A 19,924-nucleotide genomic window follows, 5' to 3' on the forward strand; every position below is an offset into this window, starting at 1 on the left:
TCTCCATAAATGTCAGTATAGAAACTAATAAAGTGATCTTTAAATTAAAACAAAACAAAGGGAAATCAGATTCAACAACTTCTCATCCAGCTAGAGCCTGGGGAGAGGCAGCTAGAGCCTGGAGAGAGGGCCTTCCTGTCTACTGACATCAGTCCTTAGATATAGGACCAATATAGGTATAGGTATAGGTATATACCCATATAGGTAAATCAGTAGGTATGAAGAATCCAGAGCACCCTCTGTTCAGATTTAGTAAGAGGAATTGGGAGAGGAAAAACATTTTTTCCTGTAGGTCCTGAATCAGGACACCTTAGTGGCCACCACTATGGATGAAAATCTTTTCAATACTTTGTCAGAAGATGTGCTGACACATCCATCCCATTTATCCTGTGGTGTGATTTGTTCTAAACTATTAAGAGACTATCTCTACAGCTGAGGTTCCATGTTCCCTTCCTCTTCTGGTTCTTTTAACAGTTGCTGTTGGTGTGGTGTGGTGTGATGTGTATATATGTGTGTGTGTGTGCACACGTGCATGCATGTACCAGTTATGTGAATTGAACTCAAGATCTCAGTGCTGTCCCTCAGCATTTTCACTCAAGTCTGGGCTTGATCACTTAAACCACAGCTCCACTTTTAGCATTTTTTGTTGAATAATTGGAGAGCATGAGTTTCACAGACTTTCCTAACCTGGCCTTTTGTGTGTGCCAATCCTAGGGCTTGAACTAAGGACCTGGGTGCTGTCCCTGAGCTTTTTTTTCCCTTAAAACTAGCACTCTACCATTTGAGCCACAGCTCCACTTCTGGGTTTTTTTGAGTATTTTATTGGACATAAGAGTTTCACGGACTTTCCCACCCAGGCTGATTTTGAACTATGATACTCAGATCCTCTTAGTAGCTATGATTTTAAATTTAACTTCAAAATTAAATTTGAATTTGAATTTGCTGTAATGGTAGATCACAGTGGGGTTGGAATGGATGGTGGGGTTTCACAATGCAGCTCTTACAAAAGTACAGGTAAGGGATGGTGATGGATCATCTTCTCTGTAGCAATGAAAATGCAGTGAACTAGGCATATTGGAGGTGGAGCTCAGATGAGAGTTCTGTATGAAGGTTTTAATGAGGAGAGTGGGGAAATTCATCACACAAAGATAAGGGGAAGATAAGATAATGTTGTAAAATGGCAAGGTGAGATGACTGAGAGGTTTAGATGAAGAGAGAATGTGGCAGGGTCTTTACCGACCTGGCAGAAAGAAAAGCAGATCAGCCTGGTAGTATACATTTGAGCTAACAGCACAGGAATCTCACTCAGCACCATTAGGAACTGGATGGCATCACTAGTCAGAGGAAAAGATCACCTCACCAAAGATCTCATGGAACTCTAAAAATCACAGGTAGATGGAGGATTCAGCTACACTGAGAAGGAAAACCAAAGGGCAAGGGAAAAATACATACTATGTTGGAACACAGGAGAGAAATGTACTAACTTATTCTCATGTCAGCTTTGTTGCACTTAAGTTGGAACACCACAGCCTGATAACTCATTCTCCTCAATACGCTTACCTAGAAACCCATCCATGACTTGAAGGCTGAGGTTTGTCAGAATTTTCAATGTGTTAGATCAGAAAAGCACTTAGGTGCTTGGAAAGTGTCCTTTGTGTGGACAGGTGAGTGAGCCTCCTTCTCTATCACCCAAAGCAGTTCCAAGCTGGGATCATAAATTGTTTTTAAATTTCTTACTCCTAGGACTATATTTTGAAATACTGAGTTTCATAACTACCTTGGGTTCAGGGCTCTTGAGCTAAACAAACTGAACAAGGAAGCTGTTCAGTGCTCCTTCACATGCTTGGGAACAAGCCCACAAAGACTACTAAAGACTCCTTTACGCTCTATTGTAAACCCCTCACGTTTCTCAAGGAAAAATAGAGAAATGTGAGCTCATAGGAGAAAGTTCCCCTTGCTCTACTCAACTAGAGTTTTCCTTGAAGGAATGTTTGAGAATTATTTTCTCATTCTCTTACAAGCTTTTAAGAAAAGAAGCCAAAAATCTTTCTCCAGGAGCCCTCTGTAATGAGCTCTTGGCTTTATCTTTATAGGGTCTTGACACCAGCTTCTGCAGGTCCACTCCAAACAAGGAAACTGCAAAAGCAGGTCAAGCGTATATGTGTTTCTCCAATTTTAGAATTTCATAACTTGCCTTCAGTTGTTCCTTGTGACACCATGATATGCCTAGGCCCATTTTCTCTGTGACTTGCTCAGTCCTTAGCACTTGTGACTGGGGCTCTTGTCATGGAATTTCAAATTGGTGATTCAGTGGAATAATTGCCTTCCTCATTTTCTTCCCTCTGGTGACACTTATGAATTCCAGCAGGTTCTCATCCTGCTGGCCAAATATTTTGCCTTGGCAGCATTCTAGGTGCTGGCATTCTACATGAATTGCTCAGCAATCAGTACAAAGAGTTTATCAAGCACATTCTGTAGTCTACTATTATAGAGACGCAGGAAACCAGAGGGATTATTTGAGGAATCAAATGAGTCCACAAAAATATCAAGGTGCACATAGCCCTTTATACAGGGCTGGAGGCTGAAAGTCACTGGAACAGAGTGTTCCTACCTACAGAAAAAATGCTTTATGTTCTTCCTGAGCTCAGAGAAATAAACAAGGGTGGGCTGGGAAAGTAGCTTAGTGGTAGGGTGCTTGCCTAGCATGCATGAAGCCCTTGGGTTCGATTCCTCAGTACCACATAAACAGAAAAGGCCAGACATGGTGCTGTGGCTCAAGTGGTAGAGTGCTAGCCTTGAACAAATGAAGCTCAGGGACAGTGGCCAAGACTGGCAAAAAATCAGCAAGGGTATAGACAAAAAAACAGGACCTATAGTCACTAGGAGGATGAATAGGGATGGCCGTCATTGAGAAAGGTTATCATAAATTAATGAGCTAGTCTTTGGTAGAAGGAATTATAGGATCAAGGGAGGGATAAGTGGGTGATATTGCAGTTTGTGGAGATCAGTTTTCTTCGTTTTCTCTCTGAATATTACATCATATTTGTTCTTTTTTACACACCTTCCATAATAATAAGGGAAGAGCATCTCTTATTTCATAGTATTACATTCTTTTGATTCCTGAAAAACTACACATACGAACTATTTACACTCATTTTGCTTAGATAATATTGACTGAAAATGTGAAGACGAAAGAAGGATGGCCAATAGACACATGAAGAAATGCTCAACCTCTCTAGTCCTAAAAGAAATGCAAATCAAAGCAACATTGAGATACCACCTCACCCCAGTTAGAATGGCTACAATCACGAACTCTAATAACAACAGATGCTGGAGGGGATGTGGCCAGAAGGGAACCCTACTGCATTGTTGGTGAGAGTGTAAACTTGTTCAACCACTTTGGAAAGCAGTATGGAGGTTCCTCAAAAGACTCCACATAGAGCCACTTACCCAAATGTTTACAAACAAGACCACACTAAAGCTACCAGCACAACTATGTTTATTGCAGCATTATTTACCATAGCTAAGATATGGAACCAACCCAGATGCCCCTCAGTAGATGAATAGATCAAGAAAATGTGGTATATATACACAATGGAATTCTATGCCTCCATCAGAAAGAATGACATTGCCCCATTTGTTAGGAAATGGAAAGGCTTGGAAAAAATTATATGAAGTGAAGTAAGCCAGGCCCAGAGAAACATAGGTCCCATGGTTTCCCTTATTTGCAATAACTAGTATATTTCTGAGTCAAGCAGAAAAGATCAGATAGGTTGATGTTAGGGAAGTGAACCCTCATGTATATATTCAAATTTTTTTCTTGCAATTGTTTCTAACATATTTATAAGATTATTTCTTTGTTGCTTTGTATGTCCCTTCCCCACAGTATAACCCCTGCTTTCACTGTATTTGATGTAGGTATAATTTGTAGAGGGGAAGGGGAAAAACAAATCGTTTAAATAGGGATACAGGTGGGCCCATTGCAACAATGAGATATACAAGTCGTTATGTCAAAAATGAACTTTACAAATTTGGTGCTGGGAGGGGGGTGGGGGGAGGACCGGGTAGGGGAGTGGGGGGAGGATGAGAAGGAATGGGAAGGGAAAACAAAGGAGGAGGCTACAATGCTTGATAAGAAATGTACTCATTACCTTGCCCATGTAATTGTAACCCCTTTGTACAGTATTTTCACAATAAAAAAAAAGAATCTAGTTTTTCAGTTGGGGTCTGGTGGCCCAAGCCTGAAATCCTAACTACTCACGACATTGACATCTGAGGGTTATGGTTTGAAGTCAGATCAGGTAGAAAGGTCCATAAGACATTCATCTGCAATTAACCAGCAAAAAGCTGGAACTGGAGGTGTGGCTCAAGTGCTAGACCACCAGCCTTGAGCACAAAAGCCAAGTGACTGTGCAAAGGTCCTGAGTTCAAGCCCCACTGCTAGCATACATATGCGCGCGTGCACACGTGCGCACGCACGCACGCACACACACACACACACACAGAATCTGGTTTTTCAAAGTTAGAAATTCTGATAATAAAAAAATCAATGTTCTTACACAAAACAGCTAAGCAAGAAAAGATAGATTCATGCCTAGATCAAAGATTGGGATCAATAATGCAGTAACTATTCTATTGTTTGCCAAAAAATTCCACAATATCTGACTGTAACATCCTTTCCACAAACTACCTTGTAAATTAGGTGAGAGATAATCCTTTTCCTTGGATTATTCACATTTTCAGATATTAATTTTTTCATTTAATAAAAAATTCAAGTTAGTCCATTTATAGTATTGTATTTTATCCAAATTTTGCCAGATAGCCAAGACCCGTTTCTACAACCATCTACAACTTTCAGATTTACTAGTTTCTGTTTTGTGGACTTCCAAATAAGAGGAGAGGGTTGTTAGAGTTGAAGATACATTACTGTGAAAAGAGACACCTCCCATTCTCTGGGCAGATAACCTGATACATCCTGGTCCCTTGACCCCACAGCTCACCACCTGAGAAGCACATGCTTCACTGGAGTCGTTATTCCAAATTCATTGGCTCTTTTTTTTTTTTACTAATTTTTAAATTGAAGTAACTGCTTTGTAATGTATTTGATTTAACATGTCAGTTTCTAAGTACAATGAATCTTGATCAGTATTACTGCCTCAATCATTCTCTCCCTTCCCTCTCAATGCCACCCATCTTCTCAAATTTCCAAGTTTCATAAGGATATGCATTAAAATTATGATTGCATTCCCCCTTCTTCTCATTTGTCTACCCCTCTGCTGAGCCGCCCTCCCCCATGTATCAAGTCACAACCTACCAGCTCAGGCTTTGGCACACATTCTGGAATGAAAGTAAAATTCTACAGCCCTCATCCCTGCTTTTATGGAGCTTGGGAGCAAGTGATTCACCCATCCTGGATGTTGGCATGGCCTCCTTCCTGAACTCTTCTTATGGAGCAACTATTCTGTGGTGTATGAAGTTCCCTTGTTTACTGTTTCTCTCCAGAGAATGGCAACTACCTTCTACATCACTATTTCTATTGTTTTCCAAGCCTCCAAGCTTTCAGATCTGGAGTTGCAGTTTTGTTTCCCGCCAATACTACCATGGGCACATGGGTCTCAGGAGCAAAAAAGAAAAAAAGGAAGAGGCTCAGTGCCAATTGCTCACACCTATAAAAAAAATCTTCGCTACTCAAGAGGCTGAGATCTGAGGATCACAGTTCAAATCCAGCCCAGGCAGGAAAGTCCATGAGACTCTTATCTACAATTAATCACCAAAAAATCCAGAAGTAAAGCTGTGATTCAGTAGGTAGAGCACTAGTCTTGAGGTAAAAATGATCAGGGACAGCACGTAGGCTCTGAGTTTAAGGACAGGCAAGAAAGAAAGAAAGAGAGAGAGAAAAAGAAAGAAAGAAAGGAAGGAAGGAAAGAAGAGAGAGAGAGGGACAGAGGGAGGGAGGAAGGAAGGAGAAAGAAGAGAGAAAAGAGAGGGAGGGAGAGAAGGAGGGGAGGGAGAGAGAGAGGGAGAGAGAGTAAGACAGAGAGAGAGGGAGAGAGAGAGAAAGAGAGAAAAAGGGAGAGAGAGAGAGAGGAGCCATGATCCACAGTGACTCTTTAATATGACTAAAACATGGGAGCACATCCATCTCTGAATGAATACAACTGCCTATTTCTTCCACTGGGGTGTCAGCTCATTGTCCCAAAGCCACATTAATTTTTCATTAATTTTTTCAGTACTTAGGATGAGTCCCAGAACTTCCCATGTGATAGGCAAGTGCTCTCTAACCGAGCCATACCTCCTGATGAAAATATATCAATGTTAATGGTCTAAACTGACTGCCTAATTCCTATGAAAGAATTCTTGTAGCCGGGCACCAGTGGATCACGCTTGTAATCCTAGCTACTCAGGAGGCTGAGATCTGAGGATCACGGTTTAAAGCCAGCCTGGACAGGAAAGGCCATGAGACTCTTATCTTCAATTAACCACCAGAAAACCAGAAGTGGTGCTGTGGCTCAAGTGGTAGAGTGCTCACACTTTGAGCTAAAGAGCTCAGGGATAGCACCTAGGCCCAGAGTTCAAGCCCCACAACTAACCAAAAAAAAAAATTATTGTAGAAAAAATATAGAGAGTTTTCCCATCCAGTTTTATAATACTTGTTAGGTATCAGTTCATGTGGCTTACACACCTCAACATTATCTCTAGGCATAAAAAAATGGAATTCTAAATGACATAAGGTGTGAAAGTTTTTAAAGCCAAAATGCTATTATATCTTTTATCATCTATTTACTTTAGATTTGTAGGTACATTCTAAAAATGAAAAAAAATATACTTGCACATGATAAATTTACAGGACTCTAGACATTCATACAGTGAGTACAAAGAAAGATATTCTTTTTTTGGGGGGGGGGTCCGGTCGTGGGGCCTGAACTCTGGGCCTGGGTGCTGTCCCTCAGCTCTTCAGCTCAAGGCTAGCGCTCTACCACTTGAGCCACAGCACCACTTCTGGCTTTTTTCTTTTTGCTTATGTGGTGCTGAGGAATCGAACCCAGGGCCTCAGGCATGCAAGGCAAGCGCTCTACCACTGAGCCACCTTCCCAGACCATATGTGATTAATTTTTTTGCAATTTAACAAAGCATTTTATATGTATCACCACTTCAATTTCTTCACCTTCCTTCGACCCACCACTTCCTTTACATCATTTTATCAAACAAATGTACTTATTGCTTTACGTATGAAACTGTAACCTCTCAGCTCATCACCTCAATAAAAAAAATTAAAAATTGTTCATAGTGAGATTAAGTAACTATGGTAAGAAGAACAATAAACTGATAAAGTTGCATAAAGCCCAGGTATAGATGGACATAAAGGACAAGAGTATTCATAGAGGCAGAATTATACAAGCTGCTTAAGGGATCTAGGCAGACATTCAACAGAACTGCTCATTTGAAAATGTAGTTTTGTTCCCATATGACAACTGCAGTAGAAAGGACAGCGCCATCTGCAGGACGTGTTGGATGCAGACAACAGAAAAGACTCTCAAAACAGGCTGCAGGCCTTTTTTTTTTCAAGCTCAAAAAGTGGGGGCAAAAAGGGGCTCAGGGCTACTGCACAGAGTAGCACTGCCATCTACAGACTAGGGAGCATGACAGCTACCAACCCCAGAGGAAAAATCTATCTTTCCCGCTGTGCTTTTCTCTAGATCTCCAAGATCATGGTTTAAGAAGCCAAGGGGACTAAAATAAAGGAGCAGAGAGTCGACTATTATCAACAAAAGTGGATTCTGCATTGTGTTTCCATCGTGGAAGCCCTCCCTAGTCCCATGCTAGGAATTATAGCAACAGCAGTGATCAAGGCACAGTAAATGTACATCTGCTCTTGGGCTATGATTGATCAATTTTGGGCCTGCACCTGGGTAACCAGTGAAGTTGCTGTCAGTCTTCATTCTGGGCTTCTTCCACTCTTTTCTTTCAATCTTTTGTTATCAGTATTGTAATGGATAGGACCAATGGTGTCCAGGACCTTGAAGCTTTATGAGTTCATTTATTTATTATTGTATATTCATAGCAGGCTTTGTATGCTTATTGGAGGACAGTATGTTGACTTCTGACTTTTGGCAACAATCCAAAATCCATAAGGATGGTGTTTATATTTATATATATTTAAAACCATGTGTAGGTTTTGTGTACATATTAACTTTTCATTCAATTTCTATCAATACTAAGGAGCAGGACATCTATATTATAAAGTAAAATTATGTGTAGCTTGTAGTAAAACTGTCAAATTTGTTTTCCAAAGCAGCTGCAATGATTTACATTTACACCAGCAATGAATGAGAGCTCTGACACTATCTGCATCACTATCTTTTCTTTATAGTCTGTACTAGGCACTTTAGCCATTCTGCTAGGTATAGGTTAGTACCTTTTTTGGTTCTAATTTTCAATCCTCAATGCTATATGACGTTGAACATTTTTCATATACTTTTCATTTTCATATACTCTATAGAAGCAGTATATTCATATTTTTGCCTTTCTGTTAATTTGGTTGATTTTAAGAATTCTTCATATACTTTGGATACTAGACCTTTCTGACATAATTACAAATACTTATTTTCAGTCTTTGACATGTCATTATTAAATAAATTTTTATTGTGAAAATACTGTACAGAGAGGATACAGTTACATACGCAAGGTAATGAGTACATTTCTTATCAAGCATTGTTGCCTCCTCCTTTGTTTTTCCCCTACCCTTTCTTCCCTCCCATCTCCTCAACTATACTCCCCTCCCCACCTAAATTGTAAAGTTCATTTTTCAACATAGTGCCTTGTACATCTCATTGTTGCAATGGGTCCACCTGTATCCCTATTTAAACATTTTGGTTTTTTCCTTCCCCTCCCCAAATTATGCTGACATCAAATACAGTGAAAACAGGGGTTATACCATGAGGGAAGAACATACAAAGCAACAAAGAAATCACATGGTACCTTATAAATATGTTAGAAACAAAAGCAAGAAAGGAAAAAAACACGTGTCTCCCTATCTTGGGGTTCATTTCGCTTAATTTCATCTTATCTGGTCATATGTACATAGCTTTTGACATTTTTCTACTTGTTCCAGTCATATACTAGTTATTGCAAATAAGGGAAAACAAGTTTCTTTGGGCCTGGCTTACTTCACTTCATATAATTTTTTCCAAGTCTGTCCATTTCCTAACAAATTGGACAATGTCATTTTTTCTGATGGAGGCATAGAATTCCATTGCATATATATATATATATATATATATATATATATATACATATATATGTGTATATATATATATATATCACATTTTCTTGATCCATTCATCTACTGAGGGGCATCTGGGTTGGTTCCATATCTTAGCTATGGTAAATAATGCTGCAATTAGTATGGTCTTGTTTGTGATCATTTGGGTACATACCCAAAAGTGGGATATGTGGAAGTCTTTTGAGGAACCTCCATACTACTTTCCAAAGTGGTTGAACAAGTTTGCACTCCCACCAACAATGCAGTAGGGTTCCCTTCTGGCCACATCCTTTCTAGCATCTGTTGTTATTAGAGTTCTTGATTCTAACTGGGGTGAGGTGGTATCTCAATGTTGTTTTGATTTGCATTTTTTATGGCTAGAGAGGTTGAGCATTTCTTCATGTGTCTATTGGCCATCCTTCTTTCCTCTTCAGAGAAGTTTCTTTAAGTCTTTAGCCCACTTATTTGTTGGGAAGTCGTTTCTTTGAGGATTTGTTGTTGGGGGATTTAATTTTTTGAGTTCCAGGTATATTTTAGATATGAGACCCTTGTCCGTTGTATGGCTAGTAAAGATCTTCTCCCAATCCATGGGCTTTCTATTGATCTTGCTAGCTATGTCTTTGCCATGCAGAAACTCTCTATCTTCATGCAATCCCATGTGTCTAACCTTTCTTTGATTTGTTGTGTTTCTGGGTCTCTCACATTACCCCTAACTCTTCCCCCTTCCCACCCTGCATGGGCCTCCACACCAAGACAAAGGTCCATAGAGACAGTGGCTTCTATTAAGGGATGGATGAGGACCTGGAGGCCCATTCAACACCTAGAACACAAGCCAGACCCACCCAAAGCCCTCTGGGTACTCCCAGTCACCATGAAACTGCAGCGAGAGCTATTCTGAGGCCAAACCAGATTTTTTTTTCTTTTTAGGGAAAGAAAAAGAAGAGAGCAGAAAAAAACACCACTATGACCACCATGATCTCACTGCCACTTCCCACTGCACAGCTTTGAGCTAAGAATGCCTTGACGTGTGCATGTGCAGTGAGGAGCATGCGCAACTTGGTTGTACACAAAGGCTGTACACCAAGAGCATGCACGTGTGCCCTGTGGCTCTTCTGGAATGGACATTTCAAGCTCTCCTAAGATGGAACACAGGCTTGTGCATCACTTGATCTGCTCCTACCCAAACTGTCTTCCATTTGCAGGAACTTTGGAGAATAGCCCCAGGTAATCCCAAATGAAAGGATATTTCTGGAAACACATGCAGTGACAGCAACAGATTTGACGGTGTTACTTTTATGCATGCTCCAATCCATCATTTGCATCCTTCTTTGTCTTTTCTGTGATGCAAGCCACTCTGGTAGAATAATGACATTCTTTTATGTACTTCTTGGATTGCTTTATGAAATATTAAAATCTGTATCCTGTGTAAAGTAAAGCAGTATGGATGGAGTACTATGTTGCATTTGTACCTTCTTGTTTTGTTCTCTGACGCTGAACTTCAATTTTACATAGTAGTCTCTGTTCTTCTTTTCTTTCTTTTCTTCTGTCCTCCCTTTCTCTCTCTTTCTCTTTCTCTCTTGCTTTCTTTCTTGCTTGTTTTCTTTCTTGCTTGCTTGCTAGCTAGCTTGCTTGCTTTTTCTTTCTTTCTTTCTTTCTTATGCTAGTACCTGGGTTTAAACTCAGGGCCTGGGCACCGTCTCCTAGCTTTTTCACTCAAGGCTAATGCTCTACCACTTGAACCACTGCTCCATTGTTGGGGGTTATTTTTGGTGCTGTTCCTGGGGCATGAACTCAGGGCCTGTAGACTGTTGCTGAGCTTCCTGGTCAAAGCTAGCATTCTACCAATTGAGTTATGGCTCTACTTCTTCCTTTTGGGTGGTTATTTGGTGATAGGAGTTTTGTGAAGTTTTTGGTCTGGGCTGGCTTCTAATTGCAATCCTCAGATCTCAGCCTCCTGAGTAGCTAAGATTACAGGGGTAATCTCAGAGCCACATATGCATGTCTACTTCGGGATTTTGATGGTTAAATATTTTTGTCAGTCATGGGGCTTGAACTCTGGGGCTGGGTGCTATCCCTCAGCTCTTCAGCTCATGGCAGGTGCTCTACAACTTGCGCCACAGCACCACTACCAGTTTTCTGGTAGTTAATTGGAGATAAGAGTTTCTCAGATTTTCTTGCCTTGGCTGGTTTTGAACCTTGATCCTCAAATCTCAGCCTCCTGAGTACCTAAGATTACAGGCGTGAGCCTCTGGTGCCCAGCTTGGTGGTTAATTTTTGATTAAAAATAAAGTCTTACTGACTTTCCTGGCTGGCTGGCTTTGAACTGATATCCCCACATCTCAGCCTTCTGTGTAGATAAGTTTATAGTCCTAAGTACATTGGTAATCACCTCTCTGACTTTTGTTTTTATCTGTGGAGATATGTATCCTTTCTCTTATCATCCTATCATAACTGCTTTTGTCCAATTATAGTTTAAATATAATGTTTGTCTAAGACACAGTCAGGAGACACCTCTTTCTAGGTCACAGCTGTAGAGATTAAGCACTTGTTGAATACTCTGAAATACAACTAAATTCTGAAAATGTCTCTTGAATTTTTGGTACTATGCTGCTGCCATGGTCCTTCAGTGCATTCTAAGCTTTCTTTTTAAATTTCTGTAAATGATTAAAATGATCAAGATGTGTTGGTTTGACAAATCCTTATATTATGGCTAATAACCTTGAATTGAAAACTCATAATATGCCCTTTACAATAACTGGATCCTTTCATCTGTCTGTTCTGTGTGGGGCTTAGATTATTCCATAGCATAGATATATAAAATGCCATGATTTCAGACATTATTTATTTGAACACTTTTCTGTTGGGGCATAGTTTATTTATCTGTGGATTTCAGCTACTACAAATAGGAGGCTAGAACTACATATTGAGCATTGCTCAATGTTCACTTCAGCTATTTTAGCTTAATACAAAAGTAATAGTTGCTGGGTACTGGTAGTGGCTGTAACCTTACCTTCACAGGAGACTGAGATCTGATAACAAAGGTTCAAAGCCAGCTGAGCAGAAAAGCCCATGGGACTTTTGGAGGTGTAACCCAAAGCTAGAGTGCCAGCATTGAATGAAAAAGCCAGCAAGTTCTCAAGGCCCTGAATTCAAGCTCCAGTACCTATACACACACACACACACACACACACACACACACAATCATAACACTATGATATTGTCCAGTAGAAGAATGACTGAATATACATTAGTAGTAATACAAAATCCTCTGTTATCAGAATCATCTCAGACCTTGTGAGTCACAGCTAGATATTACACATATGCTAACCTGGTAGCTATTGGGATGATGGCTCACAGCTCTCACAACAAATTGGCGGTCGCAGTAACCTATGATGCATGAGCTCACTGAGCCCATCTTAGAGCATCCCAAGAGCAGAGTGAGGACACACAGGAAGGAGTGGGTGGCAGGTTAATGAAGTTTTTTGAAGGCAGGTTTTAACATTTAGGAAATCCTGCTATCTCTTCTTTCTTGCCACACACGCATCAAATAACATTCTTGGTGTTCTTGTGCGTAGCATTTCTTACCAAGCTATCCTCCAGACTTTTATTTCATCATACTGAGAGAACAGGCATTATTGTTTCCTGTCCTATATTGTATGTTTTACTTCTTAAGCAAATGACATTGTTATTTTAAAGTCCTGACATGGAAGCTGGTCAACAGGTACTGACACTGCTAAAAGCAGTGGGTAAGTATGGAGATGGCATGACGTGGAAGGGGAAGATCTTAACAAACTTGGAAGCTAGGCATTGCCTATAATCCTATCTACTCAGGAGATTGAGATCTGAGGATCCCAGTACCAAGCAAGCCTGAACAGAAGTCTGTTAGACTCATCTCCAACTAACAACCAAAAGGCTGGAAGTGAAAGCATGGTTTAATAGGTAAAGGGCAAGCCTTGAGCAGAAAAAGCTAGAGACAGTGCTCAGGCTCTGAGTCCAAGTCCCTGTACCACTACCCCCCAAAAGATCTAGAGCCTGAGAAAGTGCCATGGAAAGGTATGATAGCCATTCACAATGCAAACTGTGTGGTTTCTGTCAGAGAAACAAATAGAATAATACTTTACTTTTGGTGTAACTCTTTTACTCAGCAGCTAATATTTTTCAGATGCTTTTATTTGAGGCTTGAACTCAGGGCCTGGGTGCATCTCTGAGCTTCTTTTACTCAAGGCTAGCACTCTACCACTTGAGCCACAGTGCCACATCTGGCTTTTTACTGAGTAGTTTATTAGAGATAATGTCTGGACTGCCTTCAAACTGCAATCCTCAGATCTCAGCCTCCTGAGTAGCAAGGATTACAGGCACGAGCCATTGGCTCCCAGCTTCAGATGCTTTAACAAAAGTACATTTACTTTATAAGTACATAATGTGTTCATAACAAGCATCGGTTTGTATGAAATATGCAGAAGTATAAAAGCAGACTCGTCGTGATGACATGTGCCAGTATGCTCACAGGCCAATGCAGGAGGAACACAATTTAAGTCTGACTTGTGCTACACAGGAAGGCTGATGGGTATTGTATAGCATGACCCCTTGTCCCAAAAACAAAGGTTTACAAAAAAGAATAGGCTGTTCTATTCACATTAAAATTATTTTTGTGACCCATGTAAGTTCTCTAACTTCTAAAGCCATCGTTATAATTCAGAAATAAATATTTAGCTGTGAATTGTGTATTCTTGTTCTTATAGGTACAAGCATAGGATGCAAAGAATCTCTTTGCAGACTTTGTGAGGTGTTTTCACATCCTACCCTGAGTGGTCACAAATCTTGACCTAAGAATTCTTTGCTCCTAGCTTGTTGCCTGGGTGCTGTGGGTCTATGCTTGTAATCTTAGGTACTCAGGAGACTGAGATCTGAGGATCTCAGCCCAAAGCCAGCCTAGACAAGAAAAAAGGTAAGACTCTTGGCTCCAATTAACCACCAAAAAACAAGAAGTAGAGCTGGAGCTCAAAGTAGAGCACTAGCTTTGAGCAAAAAAGCTCAGAGCAGTGCCCAGGCCTTGAGTTCAATCTCCAAGACCAACACAAAAAAATTATTCGCTCTTGAGAAAGAAAACCATACTCTGCTTGAATTCTAATATTTTGGGTGAGGGGAGAGAGGAGAGGGTTAGACACCTGAATTCCTAACTTGCTGGCTGCTTTCTGTGATCAAGTCTTAGAGTGAAAAACTCCACACTCTTGTTAATTCCATGTCTATATACTCATAGTGAAAATACAAGAGAACTCTAGAATTACCAACAGAAAGAGTAAACTTAAGCATCTGGAAATTCTCCAGAACATTCTTATCATGGCCTAGCCTCAAGAATAAGAAACCGTTTCATTAGAGCCTAACAGAGCCTAACTTCACCGGAGGAAAGAAAAGACTCAGCTCCACCCCTTGGGTACCTCCTTAAGGGGCTGAAGAAAACTGAAAGATAATGCAAAAGGATCCATTGGCAACTAGAAAAGTTGAAGAGTTAGTTTTTGTAGCATTGACAAAAATTGAGAATGATTCTCATATATTCATGTACTACTCATTATTCTAAATGACAATGTAAAAATAAGTCATATATTTCTACAACTCCAGTATTATCCAGTGAGCACTATTAAAATCTGAAATATATAATTATGAATAGGATTTGAATTACATTTCAAGTGAATTTTTGGAAGAAATAATCAATGGTTTTGTGTCACATTCCAAGTGTGACATTACTATTCCTGTTACCTCTTATTCAGAATACTATTTCCAGGAAAAAAGTTCAAATAATATTTTTTAATTCTTTGGTTGCTTCATCATGTCTCGGCGTGGTTGATTAAATTTCAAATTGTAACTATAAAAATATTGCTTTCTGAAATGAACTCCAAGACATGGACACAAGAGGTCTTTCTTTGCTGTTGTTGTTTTTAACATATTATGTGATTTTTTTTGTTTCTTTTGTATGTTCTTCCCCCTATGGTATAACCTCTGTTGTCACTGTACTTGAACTTAGTACCCTGCATCTTGTATATACATTTATCTAATTTGGGGAGGGGAAGGGGAATAACAAAACGCTGAAACAGAGACACAGGATGACCCATTGCAACAATGAGCCTCATAAGACATTATGGTGGAAATGAACTTTACAACTTTGGTGGAAGGAGTAAGGGAGGTGGAAGAGGGAAGGGATAGTAGGAGAGCAACAAAGGAGGAGGTAACAATGCTCAACAAGAAATGTACTCATTGCCTTACTCATGTAATTGTAACCTCTCTGTATAGCAACTTTACAATTAAATAAAATTCAAAAGAATATTGGTTTCTATTTAAAGCCTTAATCAAGTTTTTCAAGTCATTCAGTTCTAAACATTGACAGTCCTCTTATGCTCTGGAAAGATTACTGTTTGCAAAAATATAACTAATGTGCCTTAAAGTCTACTTTCAGAATACTCACATGGTTTAACAATGTAAACCAAACAGTTACCCTTAATTTTTTGTGGGCCAGTATGAGGCTTGAACTTAGGGCCTTATGTTCTTTTTTTTTTTGAGAATTTTCATTTCTGGTCTTTATTTTCCTCAGAGAATTTATTTTGGGAGCTTAGGTTGCAAATTTCTTCTCTGCCTTTTTTTTTTTGAGCTACAAATCTTTCCTTTTTTTTTATTGTGACAATACCATACAGAGGAGTTACAATTACATGGGCAAGATAACGAGTACATTTCTTATCAAGCATTGTTGCCTCCTCTTTGTTTCCCCTTCTTATCCCTTCCCATACTTCCCCCCCACCCCATCGGATCCTCCCCCCACCCCCCATTTTTCAACTTAACGACTTATACATCTCATTGTTGCAATGGGTCCACCTGTATCCCTAGTTAAACGATTTGTTTTTTCCCTTCCCCTCCACAAATTATACCAACATCAAATACAGTGAAAGCATGGGTTATACCATGGGGGAGGGACATACAAAGCAACAAAGAAATAAATGTGTTAGAAACAATTGCATGAAAGGAAAAAAAATTTGAATACTTATCTTGGGGTTCATTCCCCTAGCAGCCTTATGTTCTTTCTTGGCTTTTTAGCAAGGTTAGCACTCTACCACTAGGGCCACATCTCCACTTGTGGCTTTGTGCTTGTTAATTGGAGAGCTTCATGGTCCTTGATCCTTAGATTTCTGCCTCTTGAGTACCTAGAACTACAGATGTGAACTACTACACTTGGCTTATCCTTAAATTTTATAAAAATCAAATCTGTAAGCCAGGCGCGGGCAGCTCACACCTGTAATCCTAGCTACTCAGGAGGCTGAGATCTGAGGATCATGGTTCAAAGCCAGACCAGGCAAGAAAGCCGTGAGACTCTTATCTCCAATAAACCATTAGAAAACCTGAAGTAGCACTGTGGCTCAAGCAGTAGAGCATTCGCCTTGAGCTGAAGAGTGCAGGGACAGTGCCCAAGCCCAGAGTTCAAGCCCCACAATCAACAACAACAACAAAAAAATCAAATCTGTAGTGTCTCTAGAAAGACTATGAAGTTGCCTACCAAGAGTCAACAGTGGTCAAGGACCAGTCAAGCAAACCATGCCTAAATTCCTAATTAAAAGAACTTGACTGAAGCTGCGCATGATAACTCATGCCTATAATCCTAGCTATTCAAGAGGCTCATATCAGAAGGTTGTTAGACTGGAATCTATATATTGATAATACATATTTATATGTTAGGTGCTGCATTGAAAATTCATATATTTAAATTCTACCCCTCAGTACAATGGCACTATAAAGTGGGGCATTTGAGAAGTGTTTAGGTATAGAGTGTCAAGCCCTCAAAAAAGCAGACCTCCAAAAACTCTTTTCCTCTTTTCACCACATGAGCACAATAAGAAGATACCCATCTATGATCTGGAGAATCAGTCTCACCAGACACTTGAATCCATCAACACCTTAGATCACCCAGTCTTAAGAATCACAAGAAATAAATCTCTGTTGTTTCAAATTATTTTAAAACCCTGTAGAAATGTGTATATATACATATATATGTATGTACGTATATATATACATACACACACACACACACACACACAATGGAATTCTACTCTTCCATCAGAAAGAATGGCATTGCCCTATTTGTAAGGAAATGGAAAGACTTGGGGAAAAATTATATTAAGCGAAGTAAGCCAGACCCAAAGAAACATAGGCTTTGTGGGTTCTCTCATTTGTACTAACTAGAATGTGTCTAGGGTATTCTTAGGAGAGGACCACAATAACTCAATAGCTATGTGGATATGACCATGTAAAATGATAATAATCAAAATGAACTCAAAGAAATGGAAACAAGAGGGTTTTTTTAATTGTACTGTTTGCAGTTATTTTTTTCTTTCTTTTTTCCTTTGGTTTATTCCTTGATGTCACTGTTTTTTAATTTCTGTACCCTTTGTCTTGTATATAAGACTATCTGATTTGAGGAAGGGAAGGGGAATCACAGAAACTGTGTGATAAAGAGTAAAGCAATTCACTAGACACTATATTGGAAATGAACTTTACAACTTGGAGAGGAGGTGGGTTGGGGAGCAAAGTGGGAGAAAATGAAGGAGGAGTAACACTGTTCACAAAGAATGTACTCATTACCTGACTTATCTAACCCCTCTGTACATCACCTTTACAACGAACCTTGCTTTTTTTAAAAAAAACTGTAGTGTTATATAGATTTCATAGCTAAGTCATGTTGTCATTATTAGTGCTGTTCCTGGCTGACATTGCAAGTAAAAGTGAAGAGAAACTAGAAAGTAAAACAAAGATAAGCAGATACCACACACGCTATCCTCACACTGGACATAGGACTGATAAGGTTACGTTAAAAATCTTTGTACAGTATTCTCCAAAAAACTTCTGAATTTATTTATATTTATTCCTATTTCATTATATTTAATCTTGCATCTTTTTGAAGTTTTATATTCTGATTGAGTTAGTACCTAGAAATTTGTTTGCTTTGTTTTTGTGCCATCCTGGGGCTTGACCTCAGGGTCTTAGGGTCTGGGCATTCTCCCTGAGCTTTTTTCACTCAAGCCTAGCACTCTACCATTTGAGTCATGGTTCCATTTCTGGATTTTTGATGGTTAATTAGAGGAAAGAATCAAACAGAATCACACAGATTTTCAGCCTGGACTGGCTTTGAATTATGATCCTTAGTTCTCATCCTCCTGAGTTGCACAGATTACAGGCGTGAGCCAATGGTGCCCCACCTAGAAATAATTTTTTACATTGTTTTCCTATGTAACAATCTCACCAAATACACAATTGATTCTAAATAGAATAACTGTCTATGTAGAAATCCAGTAATTTGCTTAGAAATGAGCAAAGCAACTAAATAGATGTTTCTCCAAAGTTGCCCACAGAAAGAAGCTCAACATCTCAATCTGAGGAATACAATAATGAAAAATGATTTTAGTACTGTTAGAAGGCTGATATCAAAAACAAAAGATATCTAGCACAAGATGCTGCAGAAAGGGAAATCTTTGCACACTATTCAAATATTACACTATTAATCTGTAATATGGAGCTGTTAATAAAAAGCAAAATGGAGGTTTGTCAAAATATATAAATGAAAGTTCCATGTGATCTTGTATATTGCCTTTCCATCCTCACAAAAATAACTGACTTAAATAAGCATATATGGAGAAAAGCTTTTTTGTCTCTTCATTTTAGAAAGTTTAATCCATGATCATTATCCCCTTCTAGGGTCTGTCCCCAATGAACTGAGGGCCTCCTTTCCATAAGGCTCTAATTAAATATCCCACAATATCTTAACAGTAAGAAGCTAGCACCAAGCCTAGCCTATATTTTCATGCCTACTGTGCTGAAGAAAGGCCTGTGCAGTAAATTCCACATAGTGTGAAGAACTGTAGTGAAACCCCTAATATTCTCTTTTGACATGTTTTGGACAGCTTTCATGACAAATCTTCCAGTGGCATTTCAGTTCCTAAAAGGACCACTAGAGGGGGCGAGTTTGCTGCAGTTCGCACCTCTGCTGCCTGACAGTAAGGCCTACTTCCTTTCTCTTCCAGTTCACCATTTAGATTCCTACTGGGACAGAACACACAAACATAAATTGTAGCCAGGCGCAGGTGGCTCACGCCTGTAATCCTAGGTACTCAAGAGGCTGAGATCTGAGGATCGCGGATCAAAGCCAGCAGGGGCCGGAAAGACCATGAGACTCTTATCTCCAATAAACCACCAGAAAACCGGAAGTGGCACTGTGGCTCAAGTGGTAGAGCACTAGCCTTGAGCTGAAGAGCTGAGCGACAGCGCCCAGGCCCAGAGTTCAAGCCCCACGACCGACAAAAAAAAAGAAAAAAGAAAAAAGCTGGAAGTGGTGCTGTGGCTCAAGTGGTAGAGCACTAGCCTTGAGCTGAAGAGCTGAGGGACAGCGCCCAGGCCCAGAGTTCAGGTCCCACGACAGACCAAAAAAAAAAAAAAGAAAGAAAGAAAATGTATGCTTTGGACATGTGGACAAAAACAATAAAAATGATAAGAGTACTCACCTTCTTTCAAAGCTGTGTGTGTGTGTGTGCGCACGCACGCGTGTGTGCGTGTGATATATATATATATAATATCATGTATATAATATATATGTTTACTGTTTCTTAAGATAGTATTTCACTTTCTGCT

This window comes from Dipodomys ordii, unplaced genomic scaffold (genome assembly GCF_000151885.1).
Source record: "Dipodomys ordii isolate 6190 unplaced genomic scaffold, Dord_2.0 Scaffold219, whole genome shotgun sequence".
Taxonomy (NCBI): domain Eukaryota; kingdom Metazoa; phylum Chordata; class Mammalia; order Rodentia; family Heteromyidae; genus Dipodomys; species Dipodomys ordii.